We start from the raw sequence: 19,373 nt of genomic DNA on the forward strand, positions 1-19,373 counted from the left end.
AGTCATAGAATAGTTCAACAACTATTAATGAAGAATATTGAACTACTTATTAAATACTGGTTTCTCACCAACCAGTAATTTAAATACAATGGTTATTTTATAATACAAATCTGTATCAATAATTTAAAACTTTTCTAATATTGTAAGAAGGAAGAAGTGGCATAAAGAAATTTTTATGGATAGGCCATGAACCCCCAATCCCCCTTCCCTGCTTTGCAGCTCAGTTTGAGGGAGAAAGGAGAGAAATTGGCAGTGAAGGAATGATGGTAATTGGTAAGTTATCTCCTTCTTTTGGTCTAGATCCTTCTAGCCTGTCTTTAGCAAGAAAAAATAGAACATATAATATATGGACATATTATATATAGCATTTCCACTTCATTTGAGCTATTTAAATCGTCTGAGGTAAATTGGTAGGCCTTGATCAATTTAATGAGATCAATTCTATAGCTCAGCAGTTATCTTCTAAAAGATCAACTTTGAATGAAACTTAAGATTTGCCTACTCTTACTCTAGAAAAAAAAGGCAGTTCTGAGTTTAAGATCCATGTTCTAAAACTACCAGTCCACCAAAAATTATACACTTCAGATCATCAGAAATGTATTTGTGAAAGCAAGAGTAATAAAACATTTCACATTAGAATAAACAACAGTTTTATACACAAAAATGGATTATTCCTTTCTTTTAATTTCTGTCCATACAGAAAGGATTTACAATTAAAGTTTTCACAGCTTCCTCATGTCCCAGTTTTACAAACCTACCATTCTGCTTATTAATTCCAACAGAAGAATTAGGTGTGAACAAAGTAGGCGTGACTGATGAGAGTTTTTGCATTATTCATAGAGAGACTCAAGCACCCTAATATCTTAAATTGGCAATATTGATTAAACAATACATTGAACTTTGGCCCAGTACAGTTTTGCGTGGTTAAGCCTTCAGATCACAACCGCCAATAAATTTTACATAATATAAATTAAGATAAAATCATCATAAAATATGTACAAACCTATGTAAAAATCAATATTTGCTGAGTGTCATAAGTAGTTCTTAATCAAAGAATTATTTAGGTGGGGTTATGCAAGGGTTTGCATTGGGAGAAGTGCACAAGGAAGACACTGGTTCATTCAGTACCTAAATAGTGAAATAAAGAGTAGGATTGTTAAGATTGCAGATGACAACAGTCTAGGGAGCTAAACAAACAATAGCTGATGTCAAAGCCTCTCTGAATGATTTTTAAGCAGTCTTGGCCTGGAGAGGTCCCAGCTGACTGGAAGGTGGTGAATGTTGTCCCAGTTTTCAAGAAGGGCAAGAAAGAGGACCCCAGAACCTACAGGCCTGCCAGTCTCACTTCAGTGTCTGGTATAGTTATTGAAAAGATTTTTAGGAGGAGTTTTGAAAAACACCTGAAAGACAGCACAGGCATTGGCCACAGCCAGAACTACTTCCTGAGCCTTCGAAAATTCAGGAAAACCATATCCACTGCCTCCCCTTCACCCACTAGGCAGGTGGTCTTGTCACAGAAGGATATCAAGTTAGCTAAACAGGGCTTATCCTCGTGAACCCATGTTGACTGGCCCTCTTTGTTCCATTGCTCTTTAAATATCTTTCCATAGCACTCAGTGCCATCTTCACCATAATTTTCCCAGGAACTGAGATTAGACTACCAGGTCTGTATTTCCCTGTGCCCTTTTTTGTAGATTGAAATAACATTGACTAGCTTCCAGTCAGCAGGAAGCTGCACAGACTCCCAAGACCTTTGGTAAGTGGCAAGTATGGGCCTGCTCTAACATTCTCCAGCTCCCTCAGTGCTCTGGGATGAATCCCATCAGCCCTTGTGGAACTATGATCATTCAGTTGATACAGATGGTTCCTTACAATTTCAGGGTCCACAAATGAAGTCACTGTCTCACTCTTGTGGTCCACATACTCAGGTGACTGAGAAGCCCAAGGTCAATCAATATTAGTAAACACTGAGGCAAAAATTTCATTGGATGTCTCCACTTCTTCACATGACCATCTTCAACATCTTAGATTTTCACTTGCTATCAGGAACTACTTTAAGAAGCTTTTGCTATCTGAAACAACACTGTTACGAACTGTTTTAAACACAGAAGAGTAAAGAGAATTAACTCTTTGTGAATAAAACAGAAAGAACTTTGAAGATGCAAAATATTCCCAAAAAAAAGAGATTAAAACCAAATGAGATTAAATGTTGATGCCAAAAAATTGATATCTTTTTATTTAATATTAAAAGAGGCAAAGAGAAAGAGAGAAGTAAAGAAAAGTTAGAAAAAGCTACATTTACTTTAAAAAGCATAAGATAGGTTATCACTACGCTGTGCTACCTTTGTTGTTGCTCAGACATGGGGGGAAGGAACGAAGCATTTTTTGCCCCTTTTTTCACTGCTGTCTGAAGTGTCTCATCTGCCTTCTCTGATCTCGGGAGCAGTTTGGCTGGGATGCAGCAGCCCTTGCTCCGGGATGCAGGCGCAGTGCCCGATGGCAGCAGCCAAACCTCGGGGCACTCGCGGTGCTCTCACTGCAGCCGCGGGAGCAGGTGGGGGTTCCACAGCTCACTGTGACTCCTGTCAGGGTCAGGGTTGGGGGTATAGTAATTTCAGGCAACCCCAATGTCTGGGAAATTATTGGCATCTGACTCCAAGGCTTTGGAATGCTGAATGCTCACTTTATTAAAACTATGCTATATTACATTACAACTATATTAAAGACAGATACTATCCTATACTATATCATACTTACTACTAACTACTGAGAAATACGAAAGAAAACTCATGACTGTCTCCTGATAGTCAGGGCACAGCTTGGACCTGATAGGCTAATTAACATAATTCCACCAGAATCCAATCAAGGAATCACCTTGGGTAAACGATCTCCAGGACACATTCCACATGAGCACAAACACAGGAGCAGCAAATGAGATAAGAATTGTTTTGATCATTCTTTTCTCTGTTTCTCTCACAGATTTTCTCTGTTCAGACGGCATGTGAATACCATGGTGGGGGGGGGTTCTCCCCAAGTGGGCAATGTTGGCTCCCAGAGACCTCAGGGTGCCTCACAGCAGGTGATGGTGCTGGGGGGAAGGCAAAGGTCAGGGGTTCTGCCCCTCTCTTTCCCCTGCAAACTTTGCACCAGTTTCACCTTCCTTTCTGTGGGCCTCGAGCCAGGCTACTCACAGTCCATACTGCACAAAGTTTTCAGGTGCTCAAGAGTGATTATGAAAAGCAGACATAATGATGAAGCACTTTTTGAAGCCATTCTCATTATCAGGTTTTTACAGCTGGTTCTAACTCTAATGGAGCCTTGGCCTCGCATGTCTTCTCCCTGCATATAAGAACCATCATACTGTAATCTTCCCCCAAAGCCTGATCTCTACAAATCATACAATTTCTTCTACAAATCATAAAATTTCTTCTACAAATCATACAATTTCTTTTTCCTCTTGAGCTCCAGAGGAAGTTCCTTGTTTAGCTCTGCTAGTCTTCTGTTCTGCTTGCTGGATCTATGATACAGTAACATCACCTTCATTCTAATTTCTGAAAATAGAGCTAAATGCTATCAAATTATCAAACCTATTCTGTACATATGGTGCAACATCATTGTTGAGGAGGTGTTGGAAATGAGTCAACAGAAGGCTCCTTTTAGTTTGTTGTTCACCTAAACGCCAGTAAAATTATTTTTCTGTTCTATTTGTCACTGGTAGAGAAATCAATAGGTACCTTTTTCCAAGGTCAAGACAGATGCAATATTTAAAGATCAGTAAAAAAAAAAAAAACCATGAGTGTCATTTAAAAGAGCTGGAGGTAAGGAAACCAGAGAGGTGATATGGTGAGATATTTCCTAAGTTACTGCTTCCTTGAGTGTAAGTTATAGCCACTTTAATCAAAGAGTCTGGAGGCAGAAGTAGCAATTAAAACTTTTTTTAGGTTTTCTTTTTTTTTCCTCTTAGTTTTCAGTGAACGAATCTGTGAAAAATACTAAGTCTTCTTTGGTTTGGTCACAGAAGATAATGTATGTATTATTCTGCAAGCAGAATAAAACATCACAAAATGATAGGCCACACAATTAAAACATTAAATTGTAAATTCCTGAAAGACAAGGAGGGAATGTGCCAGATTTTGTCCCAGAGTATTATAGTCATCTAAAAGTCCAAGTTAAAAATGATTAACTGATTCACCCTCCAGGCACAGCAGATGGAAATAGTCCAATCCTGATTTGTTGCCTAGAAGACAGTTGATGACTTTGTTAAGTTTTCTTGACTAATTTAATTTTTTTATTATACATTGCCATGGTCAACTTTTGAAGTTTCATTTATTCTATTCTAAAAACTTCTTTGATTGCTGAAAATAATCTTTTATCTTTAGCAGTGTGCTAATTGAGGTTGACAGACATAGCAGTGTTTCCTCTTACACTTACACCATAGCTTAACTATGTTTATACTTACTCAAAAGTATAGAAATATTTATTAGGTCTGACAATCTAGACTTTATTTTAAAAAGTAATAGAACATTTAAGCTCAGATTCCAAATGAACACATCACTTTCCTAATTGCATTCTGTCTAGAGTTTTTTATTGACGAAATGTGCATGAAGGCTCAAACTTCAAATATAACTTTCCTGAATCTTGATATCAGGTTTTCTATTGTTTTTTAATTTTTTTTTAATCAGGAAAAAAAAAAAAGGATAAAATCCTTTTTTATCAATTAATTAATCAAACCCAAAGCCTAAACCCAGTTTCTTTGCCTCAATTAATATTAGATATGTAGACTAATGCATTCTTCTCAAAAGAAAGATTTTATAATCTAGCTTTTATCTAACTTCCTGTACAGCTCCTTTCACATGTTAGCTTAGTCCTGTAATAAGGTCAGTATTCTCAGAAAAACCAGGATACCTGTGCTTTCCTCCCTGTTATCCATTTTAGAATATTTCCAGCATCTGCTTCTTTGGAAAATTATTTGGATTTTGATAGCATTTAACTCTATTTTCAGGTTATAAATGTGCTGGCAAGTCTGTCATCATTCACTGAGCAGTGACTGTTGACAACAATAAGTGAAGGAGAGAAAGTACAATATAATTGTGATACAAAGGACTGAAGAGATATTAACGGCACCTAAAGCTTCAAATTAAATAGCTCAAAATAAGGTATTAACATAAAATGCTGCCTCTGAAAATTTCTCAGAACAAGCTGCAATTGCAGCTGTTTCTAACTGACAGGTGGAAATGATATTATGTCTTAGTGGGAAGACTGCCTATTTTACAGGCGTGATGGTGTGTATCAGGGAAAATGGTCCTGGATCTCCCAGGTCCAAAGGTAAGTTCTAAGTGATCAAATTGTTAGTCTGAATGTCAAAAATCTAGTGAAGACAGGAATAAATGGGTGTGGAGTGGGGATGGGGAAAAGTAGAATCTACTCAGCAGTATTTAAAACTTCTTTTCAGTATGAAAAATATATAATTCCAAGGTTGTCTGAGGATAAGCCACAGAAATATTTTTTTCTGGAAGGATCAAGGAAAGAGAAAAATCAAAATTTTTTGTGAAAATCAAAATAATTTTCTCATACAGAATTAGGCAGCTGATGTTACATTCAAAATCTTATGTGCAGAATGGAATATGTTGTCTGTATGGAGTGAAGAATTTACTGTGTAATTAAACTCTTAAAATCTAATCAAAATGCAGCAGTTTATCCGTTACAGCAATACTAATATCATAGCCTAAATTAATATAGAAAAGCCACATAATTGAAATTGTTATACATTATGTTACCACTAACAGCCCTTTTTCTGTGGTGTTATGCTCACCGCCCCAGTGTTTCTTTCCATCTTCATCAAGTAGATTGGAAATGGAAGGTTTTACGACAAGTCAAAATGTGTCCTTTCTTGTCATTGGTTTCCCATTACTCAGGCTTTTTGTTTTTGAACTCAACAGGGGTTTGTGTGGTGCTCAAGGTTAAACTTTCTGGTAATGACCAGTGACAGATGGCAGTGATTTGTGTTTATTGTTTGGGATCTTTGTCTGGTATCTGCACTCTTCCACAGCACATTTTGTTATAAGATCACACCTCACTCTTCTACAGCACATTTTATTCTGAGATCACAGACAGTTCAATTCAGCCAGAACAATTACTTATTTTTTCTACAAGGTAAAACTAAACTAAAATATATTTTGCAGCTAGCTGAGAATTCAAACTAATTACAATCAGCAGAGAACAAGACAAGCTAAAACAAGTCCAGAATCTGTGTTGTCAGGTCAACATAAAGCCTATGATCTTGATGGTGTTGCACAGGCAATTGTAATAACTTATGGTGGAAGAAACTTGGTATACTCAAAAATACGGGGCAAAATTATGTTTTCCAGTCTTCAAACATGATATCAGTAAAAATGTACTGTGTTTCATGAGTAGGACAAATAAGTGTCCAATGTAAAATATTTTGATAATGCATTTAGGCTAGCAGGATCAAAATAATTCCTGAAATTAATGGCAGAATGTCACCTGAATCCATCTTGCTGCTCAAAACAGCGTCAGATATGAGGTCAGACAAGGCCAGTTGGGATTTTATCCAGCTTAGAATACAATATACAGAATGAGATATATAAAATCATGCAGCAATTAGGGTACAAGGTATCTAAAATATTTACAATGAATTACCCTTTGAAAGGGTCTGTCTTTCATGATTTTAGGAGAACCTTAGGTGTTAACTGAGTCGAGATGCCTGATCTTTTCACAACTTAAGAGGAGGATCAACTTCTGCAGATACTTTTTTTTGTCTTCTCATTTAACACTTTGTTTATGTCTTCTGAAAAACAATTTGTTAAGTCAATGTTTCCCACAGACAATCTTTCTCATTCTCACCTATACCACAAAAGTACAGATCCTCTTGGCATGCTCCCACATGCTCCATATGCATCAAGCTCATCACTGAATTGCTGCACAATTAGCTTATTCATTCACTACTAATTTTTAATCAGAATACAATCATCCCATCCATCCATGGGCATCATCACATCATTTAATCTCAAAATTTGCCTTTATTTTCCCGTATCTAGGCTGTTTTCTGCATTATAACTAAAACCCAATTTAAAAGATACTGTTAATGTGTAACATGAAAAAAATCTAAAAGTATGTTGAATTTCTCTTAAGCAAACCTTTGCAGAAAATCTTGAAGAAATGGCACCAAAGCTTTCTGGTATGCAACAGATTTTCTTCCATTGCGAGGATTATATATATGAAGTTTTTAAATGACGAAGAGCTTGCAGGACAGAAGCTCTGTAATTTTTTTTTTTTGTAGTCTTGCATAATAAGTGTTTTCATTTACCACTTAAATCCAAAAACAGAATTTTTTTTTTAATGGAAGTTGAAATGGTAACAACAAAAGTAAGAGTATTAGCACACAGTAGTTTACTTGTGCACACAAATATCAACTGTGAGAAGCACAAATCCCAGATTTTTTAAACAATTTTCCAGAGTAGTAGGCAACTTATCCTGACAGACTAAAAAGCACTCAGCACAGTGTACTTACTGAAGAACATTATAGAAAATTGAAGACTTAGTTGCACCTCTATTCCAGAAGAGACAAAATAACATTTAATGATTTATCATGCTCCTATGAAATATAACTTGACTATTGATTATTGTGGGACAAGCAGATTTCTTCATGGAATAGATCATGGTTCCACAGTGCATCAAAAAAATAGGAGAATAGAGGTAAACAATAATGCTTTGCTTATTTCTAAAGAATTTTCTGCTTAATCAAGGTGATTTTGTAATTTTTAATTTTCCTAAATTGTTGAGACAATGAAGAACACACACAGTAACTATACAAAGATTATTCCCCAGGTGAATCTCATAGCCTACATAACTTAGATATGCATGATGGTTTGACCCTGAGCAGTAGCTAAACACCTAACACAGTTTTCACTCACTTACTCACTCATTCACTCACTCCAACCTGGGAATGGGAAGAAAAATAGAAAGAATGAGAGCATGCTCATGAATTGAGGTAATGCCAGTTTAGAAAGAATGAAAACTGCAAGCACTAGTAAAATATGGAACTATTTTACTACTTTCTATAAGACAAATGCTTACCCATTTCAAGGAAAGCAGGCCTTTAGCACATGTTACTTGGAAAGACAAATACCATCACAAAACGCATTAATTCCTCCCCCACTTCTTTCTTCATTCCACCAGCATCAACTATCCCTTTAGTCAGCTCAGATTTCCTGTGCTGGCTGTGCCCCATCTCAGTCTCTTGTTGACATCCAGTCAACTCACTTTGAGGGGATGGAGTGGGTGGAGAGAGAGACAGAGGAAGTCTTGATGATGTGCAAGTACAGTTTAAGCAGTAACCAAAACTATGGTGTGTTATCAGACTTGAACTGGGGATATTACTCGAATTTATTACTAAAAAAAATCAGAGTAGGATAATGAGAAGTAAAACAAACCTTAAAAATACTTCCTCCCGCCTTCTCCCTCCTTCCTGAGCAGTACTTCCTCATCAAGCAGCTCAGGAAAACAGGGAATGTGGGTTACAGTCAGTTCATCATAAGTTATTTCTCCTTCTGCTCAGGGAGGGGAGTCCTTCAGCTGCACCATGGTATCTCTCCCATGGGAGACAGCTCACCATCTTCTCCACTATGTGTCCATCCCACAGGCAACATCTCTCTGTGAACTGCTGTAGTGTGGGTCACTATGCCACAGGGTGATGTCCTTCAGGCACAGCATGCTCCAGTGTGGGTCCTCCATGGAGTCACAGCTCCTACTGGGAAACCTGCTGCAGTATGGGCTCCTCTCTCAACAGGTCTGCAGGTCCCTGCCAAGAGTCTGCTCCAGGACAAGTCTCCCACAGAGTCACAGTCTCCTTTCAGGCATCCACTTTCTTCAGCCTGGGTGTCCTCCTTGGCCTGCAGGTGGATCTCTATATTCCCATGGTCCTCCATGGGCTGCAGGGGCACAGCTGCCTCACCATGGGCTGCACAAGGGGCTGCAGGGGAATCTCAGCTCCTGTGCCTGGAGCACCTCTTTCTGCTCTGACCTGGGTGTCTGCCGAGTTGTTCCTCTTGCATATTCTCACCCAGCTCTTCTCTGGTTGCAATTATATTTGTGCAATACCCTTTATTCTCCTTTTAAATATGTTATCACAGAGTTTTTACCAACATTTCTAATTGGACCAACCTTGGACAGCAGCATACCTATCCATTCTTGGATCTGACTGGCACTGGCTCTTCTGAATGTGCATGAAACTTCTGGCAACTTCTCACAGAAGACACTCCTGTAGCCCTCCGGCTACCAAAACCTGGCCAGAGGCTACCAAAAACCTGTACCAATACACATGGCACTATTCAGATTGCTATAAAGGGAGTTAACTTTATAACTTCAGCCCTGCTAAAACCGGAAGAATATCTTTATAGAGAACAGTCAAATAGAGGCTGGAATGCTAAACCTTTAGGCATTTTTCTTTTCCATCTTCATTCAGAACATTTGTTTTCTACTCAAATTAATTCATCTAAGTCTATGTTAAAAACACCAGAAACTCCTTCTCATCTTGTAGACGCATGAAAACCATCATTAGGTAATGGGAACATCTATAATATTATTTAATAAGTATTTCTTAAGGCTGTGCTCTTTGCACTTTTAAGCACATGTTAATGTTGAGGTCTGAAGAAAAAAAGTAATATAATACATTTACAAGATGGTTCATAAAAACAACTGATTTTTGTTATGTTTCCTGTATGTTATTGACTTGAGCATTACAAAGGCACAAGATTACTTACACTGGTCTTTCTTTCACTTGCAATCCTGCATACCCTGCGTGAATAGCAATGGGGGATAGAAATAGCATATTAACTATTAATAGATATTTATATGTATGTAGTGACAGCTCTCTAAACATTTGTACATCTGAAATACCTATTGCACTAGTAGAAAACACTTTCAAGATGAAAACTGAATTTGGTCCATAGTGATCATTGCACTTAATCTCTTATCAAGGCATATAACAAGTATAATATTTATGTATGGTACTTTATTTACATCTCACATGGAATCAAAACAACATAACTTTTTTCATAATTATATATATTCATCCAGATAATCCTGTGCTAAAAGTTGCAAAATATGAAAGTCGTATGATGGACTAGGTAGTTTCTCAAGAGCTTGCTTTCTCAAGAAAATTATCTGCTTCCTATTAATTTCAAATTACAACTGCATGGAAGTAACCCTAGCCTTCAACATTACGGAATTTTTTGGGGACATAACTTCTATGTCAATTGCAATGACAAGCTTAATCCTGCATTGGATCTGGATCTAATCCTTCTATGACATATCTAAGATTCTCAGCATCTTATAGAACTGAAATCTTGTGGTGTCTTGATTCAGCAATAATATTAGGATAATATCATTAAAATTTTATGGCTAAAATTACTCGAAACCAAAGTATATAAACGAAATAATTACTTTGTTGAACTTCTGGTAAAGCTTCAAATCAAAAGTTCAGATTAAATTTTGATTCAAAAGACTAATACCATTTTGGATGTGAATTAGGGCATCAAATCTCGGAATAAAAAATAAGGTTTAATTCAAGATACATTTTCAAAAACTTACAGTTTAACCTGTTTCATAGTTCAATTTTAATTTGACTTCCTCCCAGAAAGAATTGTTAATAATCTTTAATAATTTTAAAATTTTCACTGATCTGTATATTGAGTATAAGGACGTGGAGTGACCCTAGAGCTCCTTCTCTGAAAGTGTTCAATCCTGAACATAATACTCAGATACAACCTCTAGGGTACCCTGCTTGATCAAGGAGATTAGACTAAGTGATCCTCCAGCTGTCCCTTCCAGTCTTACCCATTTTGTGATTCTGTGTTTCTGTGATTGTCTCTTGTATTTTAAGGCCCACAACTAGATGGAGAACTCAATTTCTGTGATCTCAGAAATGTTTAGCAGCAGGGAATAGTCATTCCAATCAGCTTCCAGGCTCTGATCCCATTAATGCTTTTACCAGCACACATTGCTAGTTTATGCCTAACTTTTCACAAACCAAAGGAAATAAGGAGAAAAATTATATGAATAAAATTTAGATTTTGTTTCTGTTTTTATTTAAAATTAAGCAAACAACACACAAACCACAAACAAACAAAACACAAACAAACAAATTCAAACCAAAGCAACTTATGCCAGCAGAGTTTAAGGTGTATGATATTTTGAGTAAATCCAAAGTTTCAAAATCCTCAGTAATTACCTATGGCCATCTGTCTTAGTTGGTGAAGACAGTAAGTTGGAAGTTCTCAGCAAGAATTTTTATTGAGATGATTGTTATGCTTGGTTGACTGTTTTGATTCACCAGTTTAAGAGAGACATTGAACAACTGTAGAGGGTCCAAAAAAGGGCCACCAATATGATTAGATGGCTGAATGATTTGACACATGAAGAAAGATTGAAGGAATCGGGTTTATTCAGCTTAGAGTAGAGACAGCTCAGATGGAAACTCCTAATCACAGTCTCTGAGTAGCTAAAACGGAGTTACAGAGAACTTGTAGACGTCTTCTCACTAGGCTGCAAGGTGACAGGACAAGAGGTGACAGGCATGAGTTGCTTCAGGGGAAATTCTGCCAAAATAAAAGATAGAAATTCCTCAAACATCAGAAAAGCTTGCACACAGACAAAGCAGAATTTCTGTCACTGGAGAAGGCCAAGATTCAGCTTGACCAGGGACCAAGATTAATGGTTAAAGTTTAAGTTTTTTCCAGATGCTGTACTGCATTTGTATATAACTCTGAACTTCATATAAAGTGTTAGCAAGTTCTCCTCACAGTTTAGTTAGACAATCCTTTTACAGCTTGAGAATCAAGAATACCATTGCATCTTCAGGCCCAAAAAGTACAAACAGTGAACTGAGGAGAGCAATCTGGGAGGCTGGGAAACCTTAAGCTGTAATTGGACAATTAACCCCAATATGTAAATGGACCAAAACTTATAAAAGTGTGAAAATTTGTGACCTATCATCCATCTTGGGTGTAGCCATGGCTGGGCTCTTGTACTGCCCAAGACGTATCCTTTGAAGGCCTTTTAATAAATACTTACTCTATTCCTTTAACACTGTCTAGCCTCTGTTCTAGATAGCCTCTCAAGACATGAAGATCAGCTTGGCTGTGCTTTTACAAGAGGTTTGGAACCAGGGGATTTGCAGAGCTCTCTTACAATCTATACTTTTTCACAACTCTGTGATATATATATGATGAGAGTTTTATGCATAAACACAAAACAACTCTGCAAAATAATTTATAGATTAATGAAGTGTTTAAAAGGGTTTCACTGCTTGAAAAATTAAAAATTTGTCTTCATGTAACTTTTGATGTCAAAATACTCTTAATATAAATCACAGCAAAAGTAACTCAAGCTCTGTAGTGATTTAATAAATAAAATGTTCCTATTTATTAGGCTGGTCTAGAAGGAAAAAAAATATTTGTGAAGTTCCAATTCAGTTTCCCACACTCTGGCTGGAAGACCAGTAGCCTGCAGTTAGAGGGTAGGGAAGCCAAGCCACTGGGATAACTTTCTAGGGAAGGAGGCTTTAAAAATTGATTGGAAAAGGGACACAAGTTCTTAGCCTCTGAAGGCAAATCCCATCTAGTGTGAAGGAAAGGTATTCTTTAAGGAAGATTCTATAGGCCAGCCAGGCAAGTGGACCCCAATAGAGAAAGGTATCCATGTATCCAGTACATGAGGGAATTAGCTGAAATATAAATACGGGACAGCCTGGCAAATTGAGTGTATTACACTCCAAAACACTCCACCAAGGAAAGCACCATGTACCTACAATGGTGGAAGAGCCACTGGGTAGTTGTAAACATATTCTCTGCTCTGTGTTACTACCTGAAATATTATCCTGGGCCTTGAAAAAAAACGTTTGCACGGGGACATATTACCCCAGAAAGAAATGAGCCAGAAAACAGAACTAATTTCCAAAGCAACTTCATAAAAAATATCAGCCAAAGATCATGGCATTGAGTGGGTGTAGGACATCCCCTGTAAATGCATCAGCCTCCAATGCAATAGACTGTTAAAGGCTGCACTGAAAGTAATGGGTACATTTAAGCACTGGGATAGACATTTATGACAATGACTACCAAATTAGTTGACAGAACTAATGATCTAATTAATAAACTAATGATTAACATAAGATCTGGCCCGTTGGGTTGATCCTGCCCAATAAAAACTCTTATGTATTGTCATTATCTACAGTATGGAAACAAACAAACAAAAAAATTTACTACTTCTACAGCTTTGACAAACACTGAAACTGTTGCATTTAAGAGTTTTAACAGAAATATCAATTAATTTGATGACCTATTTTCAAAGCAGACACTTAAAATGTGTTGTAGCAGAGCCCAAAAATTTTGTAGTCTCTATTCTCCTGAGAGAACAGATGAACAGTTCCAGATGCTTTTGTGAAGGAAGGTTGATTCCAATGAATGCAAAAAGTTTTACCTTCTTGATCAACAAATATTGATCATAAGGTCCTTTGCTGACTTGTGTCCTTCCGCAGCAGGTTACCCTAAAGAAAACCATCTGAAAAAAAAGACTACTTTCCAAAATGTGAAAGCTATGGACCAACAAATAGAGTATTTTTGTGTTGTTTAATTTTATGTTGTTGATAGCTTTCCTTGGTTTTCACTCCCCTGGGAACAGTTAATTAATGTAAATATTTACAGACCAATGGACAAAAATTAAAATTGCTCTTAGAATTTAAGTCATTCAAGCAGAAAAAAGCAGCAAGATGAAATTCATTAGACATAAGTTTAGCTATATAATAATCAGGTGTTCAGCCTGAAATCCTCATGCAGTTTTCTCTATAGTCAGCACAAACTCTCAAAGACTATTTCATCCCATGTACTGAGACATTTATCTTAGCTTCATATTAACATATAGATTTAGATCTCTCTGCAGTAGAGGAAATCAGTCTGGACAATAACTTTTAAAAGACTACAATTAGATACCAAGAAGCACATATTACAAGACCTATTTTATTTACAATAAAAACACTTTAGAATTTGATTTTGAAGATTTGTATATACAGCTGCATTTTTGTCTTGCTGTAAAAAAAAGTGTTTCATCTGATAGCTTTTCCCTGATCTGGTGAAAACCTTGATTCCATTAGCCCTCAATTTTAAAAACTGAACTCAGAATCTTATTTTGATGTTATATTATATTTATAACTAAATGTCTGGTTCAATTTTTGGAGGAGCTAAATGCCTAGGCATTTCTAAAAAGGTTCATTGCTCCTCTCTGCATCATTAAATACTTACTTGTAGAAAACAATTTTCTAGAGCTAGCAGTATATTTTAAAATTAGTGCATATATTTATTATGTAACTGCTTTCTCCTTATCTGTCTGTGCTGAATACCCAAAATAATGGCATTTATGCTTCTATTTTACAGTCTAGTTGTGCAAGCAGATGGGGGAGAATTAAAAAGAGAGACAGAAATGTGGATCAGCACTACCAAAGTTTTAAAGTTTCGTGATTGCATTGACTTCAATGGAGTCAGGCTGATTTGTACCAAGAATCTGCCTCTTATGTTTAATAAGTTCTAAAAAAATGAATGCTGTTTTAAAAAAAATCAATGCTGTTTGTTGTGCTAGTAAAAAGGACATTCTTGATATTGTTTACGTTTCCATCTTACATATTTTGCAGGAAAGTTTGATTCTGAAGTAATAGAGAAGAAACCTTGAATCATATTAATATAGTGCTTTTGATTAGAAACCTAGGGACATTTCTTCTTCCCTCTTCTACTCTGGGGGGAAAAATTAAAAAGGAAAAAAGTACCAGTATTACATGTGTATATAGAAAGATTTTTTAAACAATTGCATTTGTTTATAAACGTAAGAGAGTTTGACACCAGAAGGGTGGAATGGGTAATTCTTGTGGTTGCAGTGAGCCAGCAGCCACAGAATGAGAGAATCAGTCACAGAATGAATAGGATTGGAAGTGACCGTAGTGGATCATCTGGTCCTCCCTGCTAAAGCAGGGTCATCCTAGAACAAATAATTGCATCTAGATAGTTATTAAATATGACCAGAGAAAGAGACTCCACAATCTCTCTGGGCCATACATGTCAGTGTTTAGTCATCCACATGGTAAAGTTCTTCCTCATGTTCAAGTGGAACTCACTCCCATCTCTCTTGTCCTGAGGACCCCAGGACTGGATGCAGCACTCCAGTTGTGGCCTCATTAGGGCTGAATCCCTCAGGATGCAGGCCAGGATCCCTCATCCTGTTGGCAATGTTCTTCCTAACTCATCCCAGGATACCACTGACCATCTTGGCTGCAAAGGCACTGCTGGCTCATGGGCAGCTTGTTGTCCACCAGGACTTCCAGATCCTTTTCCACAGCATAGATCTCCAGCAGGTTGGCCCCCAACCTGTACTAGTACATGGGAGTAACTTTCCTCCAGGAGCAGGACCCTGAATTTGCCTTTGTTGAATTGTAGACAGTTCTTTACCCATCTCTAAGTCTGTCAAGGTCCTTCTAAAGAGCTGCACAGCCATTATGATTTTTCCATCATTGGGGTTCTGTAGCAAGGTCAAAGGATACACCTTACTATGTTAGGTAACAGTAGCAGAAAATAGAATTATGAACCATGTGATGATCATGGTGATGTGCAATATAATGGTAAGGGTTCCTCAAAGAACAGTCATGTCCTAATATTCTAGATAAAACTTTGAGATTATAAATTCTATTATCTACTATTTTTTTGACAATCCTGGGAGGATTGAAAATTATAGTTATGTAAGAAACTAACATATGCAACAGAACAAGACAAAGCATCAGTGTTTTATTTCCTTTCTGTAAAGTGCACTTCTGACAGCCCTATATTTGCCAGGATCTTCCCTGGATCTTCCTTCTGGCTCTTCTTTTAGATGGGTAACACATTTGCTAATTTCCAGTCAACTGGAACCCACCCAGTTACCTGCTGATAAATGACTGAAAGGGGCTCAGTGAGATCTTCTGCCAGCTCTCTCAGTACCCTTGGATAGATTCCACCCAATCCAATAGCCTTGTGCAGGTCTAAGTGATGTAGCAGGTTGCTGACAATTTTATCCTGAATAATTGGCACTTCATACTCCTCCCCATCCCAAATGAAAATAGAAACCTGTTAATTCCTTACCCCTCTTTTAAGATCATGTCATTAATGTTTATAGCTTCTCTCTCTAAACACAGAATTAGTTTCCATCTTTTTATTTTAATTCTTCCCTATAAGCATCTTATTTGGAAGGATCAACAGAAATTTCAATTTAGAAAGCAGGGAGCTGTCCTCAATTTTTTCCTACAATCTCACGATTCTTTGATGTTGTATGAAGAAACTAGCAAAACAGTTATTATATTGCGGTGGAAACATCTACAGTTTATAGTCTTACAAGAGATCTTTCATTTGAATTAAGTCAAACACTTAGACTTGCTACCCTGGACATATGAGCTGTTAGAAAGTTTAGATTATATCTTTATGGTAGCACAAAAAACAAATTTTGATTCTTCCTATGCTTTACCACTTAGAGCAAGTAGAGATGACATTGACTACACCTCTGTTCAAAAAAGTGTTTTATCATAATTTAATCAGACTGAGGGAGTTCAGCACCCTGCAGGTAAGAGCTGAAGATAACTAAATAGCCATAGACTTTAATTGGTTTGTGGACAGAGTCAATCAGCAAAAAAATGGAAGCAGAAAGAGGTGACTAGCACTATTCAGGACCTTTACTTGTTTTTCTGCAAGCAGAATACAAAGTTATTAAAACTTAAAACACCTGGTAGCAAATTTTTCAGTTGTGAAGGTCATGCTCTCTTTTATTTAACATTTTTCTTTTTTATTTAACATTTTTCTTTAGAGAATATTTCTATTTTTCTGTAATTTAGAGATCCCTGTAGAGAGGAGACCCAATCTAAAGTGAAAGCTTCTGAAGAGATCAACCTTTACTTTTTAAAAACAGTATCAACTAATGCCTGACTATCAGGGCATGAGTACATTTCCCATGGAAAATTCTATTACAGGGAAACTCAGTTTAATAGACAAAGGTTTAATAAAATTAAAGAATTGTTTGGAAAAGTGATTATTCAAATTAGCAAAGCTCACAGCGTGTTGTTTTCAGCTCAGGAGACAATGTCCTTCCAGGAACTCAATTGAAACTTTGGGGCTTGGAACAAAAATAATCACTTCCACTCCCATGATTACATGCAGCAAGTTTATACAGTTTAGTAGTTTTTACTGTCGTGCTCTCCCGTCAAGTCTTTTGTAAACACTCTATGTAATCTATATGACAAGGTTTTGGCACTGGGGAAAGCCTAGGCCTGCCCCTATGGAACACACAGAAGGTTGTATCTGACTCCACATCAGGACATAGCAGAGCCCATCATCCAGATTGGTGATGATTCTGTGAAAACATAATTACTAAAAACTTTTTGTAAAAGTTAAGGAGCAGGGAAAACCAGAAAGATTGATAAACAGCAGAAGGAATGCTAAGGCCAGAAAAGCAGAAATAGGAGGTGCTCCAGGGGATGGAGCAGGTATTCACTGTAACCTATAAAAAGTCCATTATGGAACAGAATTTTTGTGAAAGACTTCAGCCCATGGAGGACCCATGTTGGAGCAGGGGACAAGCATGAGGAGGAAGGAGCAACAGATGGAAACTGTGAAGTGCTGATTGCACTTACATCCCCCAGAGGAAATGAAAGAATCAATCGGGCCTTGGAGGAGTTGAAAGTAAAAGAGTTAAATAAGGCATGGGAAAAGGTGGAGGAGGAATTATTTGTGTCTACCAGAATCTATTTTAAGTGGAAAAAAATTGAATTAATTTTACACAAGTTGAATTTGTTCAACTTCTGACAGTAGCTATTGAGAGATCTACCTGTTGCCACCTAACTCATGAGCTTCTTTATCCTATCTTCTCCCCTTGCTCTGCTGAGGAGAGCAAGCAGCTGGGCAGGCACCCAGGCACCTGTCCCTTAGCCAAGGCTATCCCACTGCAAATGTGGGAGCTGTTACATGCCTAGGGGTTGAGTGTAACACAAAATTATGTTCATGTCTGTTTATGAGAAGAGCAGTTTTGAAAGCAACCAAATCATTTTTTCATTTTAGTGCAACTTTGGGAATTGTTGGCTGAATGTTTTTACTTTTGTTTTCTCCTTAATTTTAAAATATATGTATATGTATTATTATATATATGATTTTAAGTGAAAAAAACCCCAATTTCTGGATGAAATGTGCTACAGAATTTGAAAGAAAATAAAATCAATTCAGAAAAGGTAATGTCAGCTATAATAATCATAACACTGCTTAGCCTTCACAACAACTAAATAACATAATTAAACTGAAGATTATTTCAAAGCTTCAAACAAGATCTTTATAGTCAGTATGGAACAAAATTTTAAATTGATTATAAGACTGAGGTAAGAATAGGTATTTTGAAATAAATACTCTCAACTGGGGAAAAGTGGGTAAAAGAAAGAGTGGGAAAGAAAAAAGAAAGAAAGAAAAAATAAGTAAATTTACATATTTTGTCAATAAAAATCCATTATAATCTACCAACCATAGAGATGTCATCTTCAAGGAGCCCTCTAATGGTAAATACATTTTTCTGGAAAATATATAGAGAGACCATCAGTAAGTTTGCTCTGCTCTGATTTTGGCCATAACCTTCACTTTTAGCAAACTTTTATGTTTGCTACACTGTTATATTGTTAACTTTTGCATTTGTTACAGCTAAAACATATTAAGTTAAATCACAGGATTCAATAAGGGTTTTTTGTTTTGTTTTTTTAAATTATTATGCACCAGATATAATTTTCTAATAATCAGATCTTATGTGTTTGTCTAGTAGATGAGCCTTTTTTATTAGAAGTAATTTTTCTTCTTTAGGAATTTCTACACAATTATTAAGTTATTATAAACTTCTGAATAAATGAAATAGGCTGAGCTCATTTAGTTGTGCTAATCAGGAAGAATTATAAATTTATTTTAAATCAGTAAATCTAATTTACTAAAGAGTTTAGAATTGTTTGTTTATTTGTGGAAAGATTATACATCTGAAACATACACAAAAAAATGGACATTATCTCATGCTAGGGAAAAAAGACACTGCTTTGTAATTACACTAACAAAATGAAAAAGATTTGCCAGCAATCGTTCATGTGAACAGCTATGTGCAAAACCTGAAATACTTAGAAAGGAGTATTTTGCTAAATGTGTCAAGGGATGACAGGTGAGGTCCACAATCTGAGAAATACGTGTTACTTGTCATTTACAAAAGCAGCGAGCAGAACCTTTGAATAATTAAGCTAATAGAAAAAGATCTGAAAGAAAAAAAAAGAA

Source organism: Passer domesticus, chromosome 4 (genome assembly GCF_036417665.1).
Source record: "Passer domesticus isolate bPasDom1 chromosome 4, bPasDom1.hap1, whole genome shotgun sequence".
NCBI classification, from domain to species: Eukaryota; Metazoa; Chordata; class Aves; order Passeriformes; family Passeridae; genus Passer; species Passer domesticus.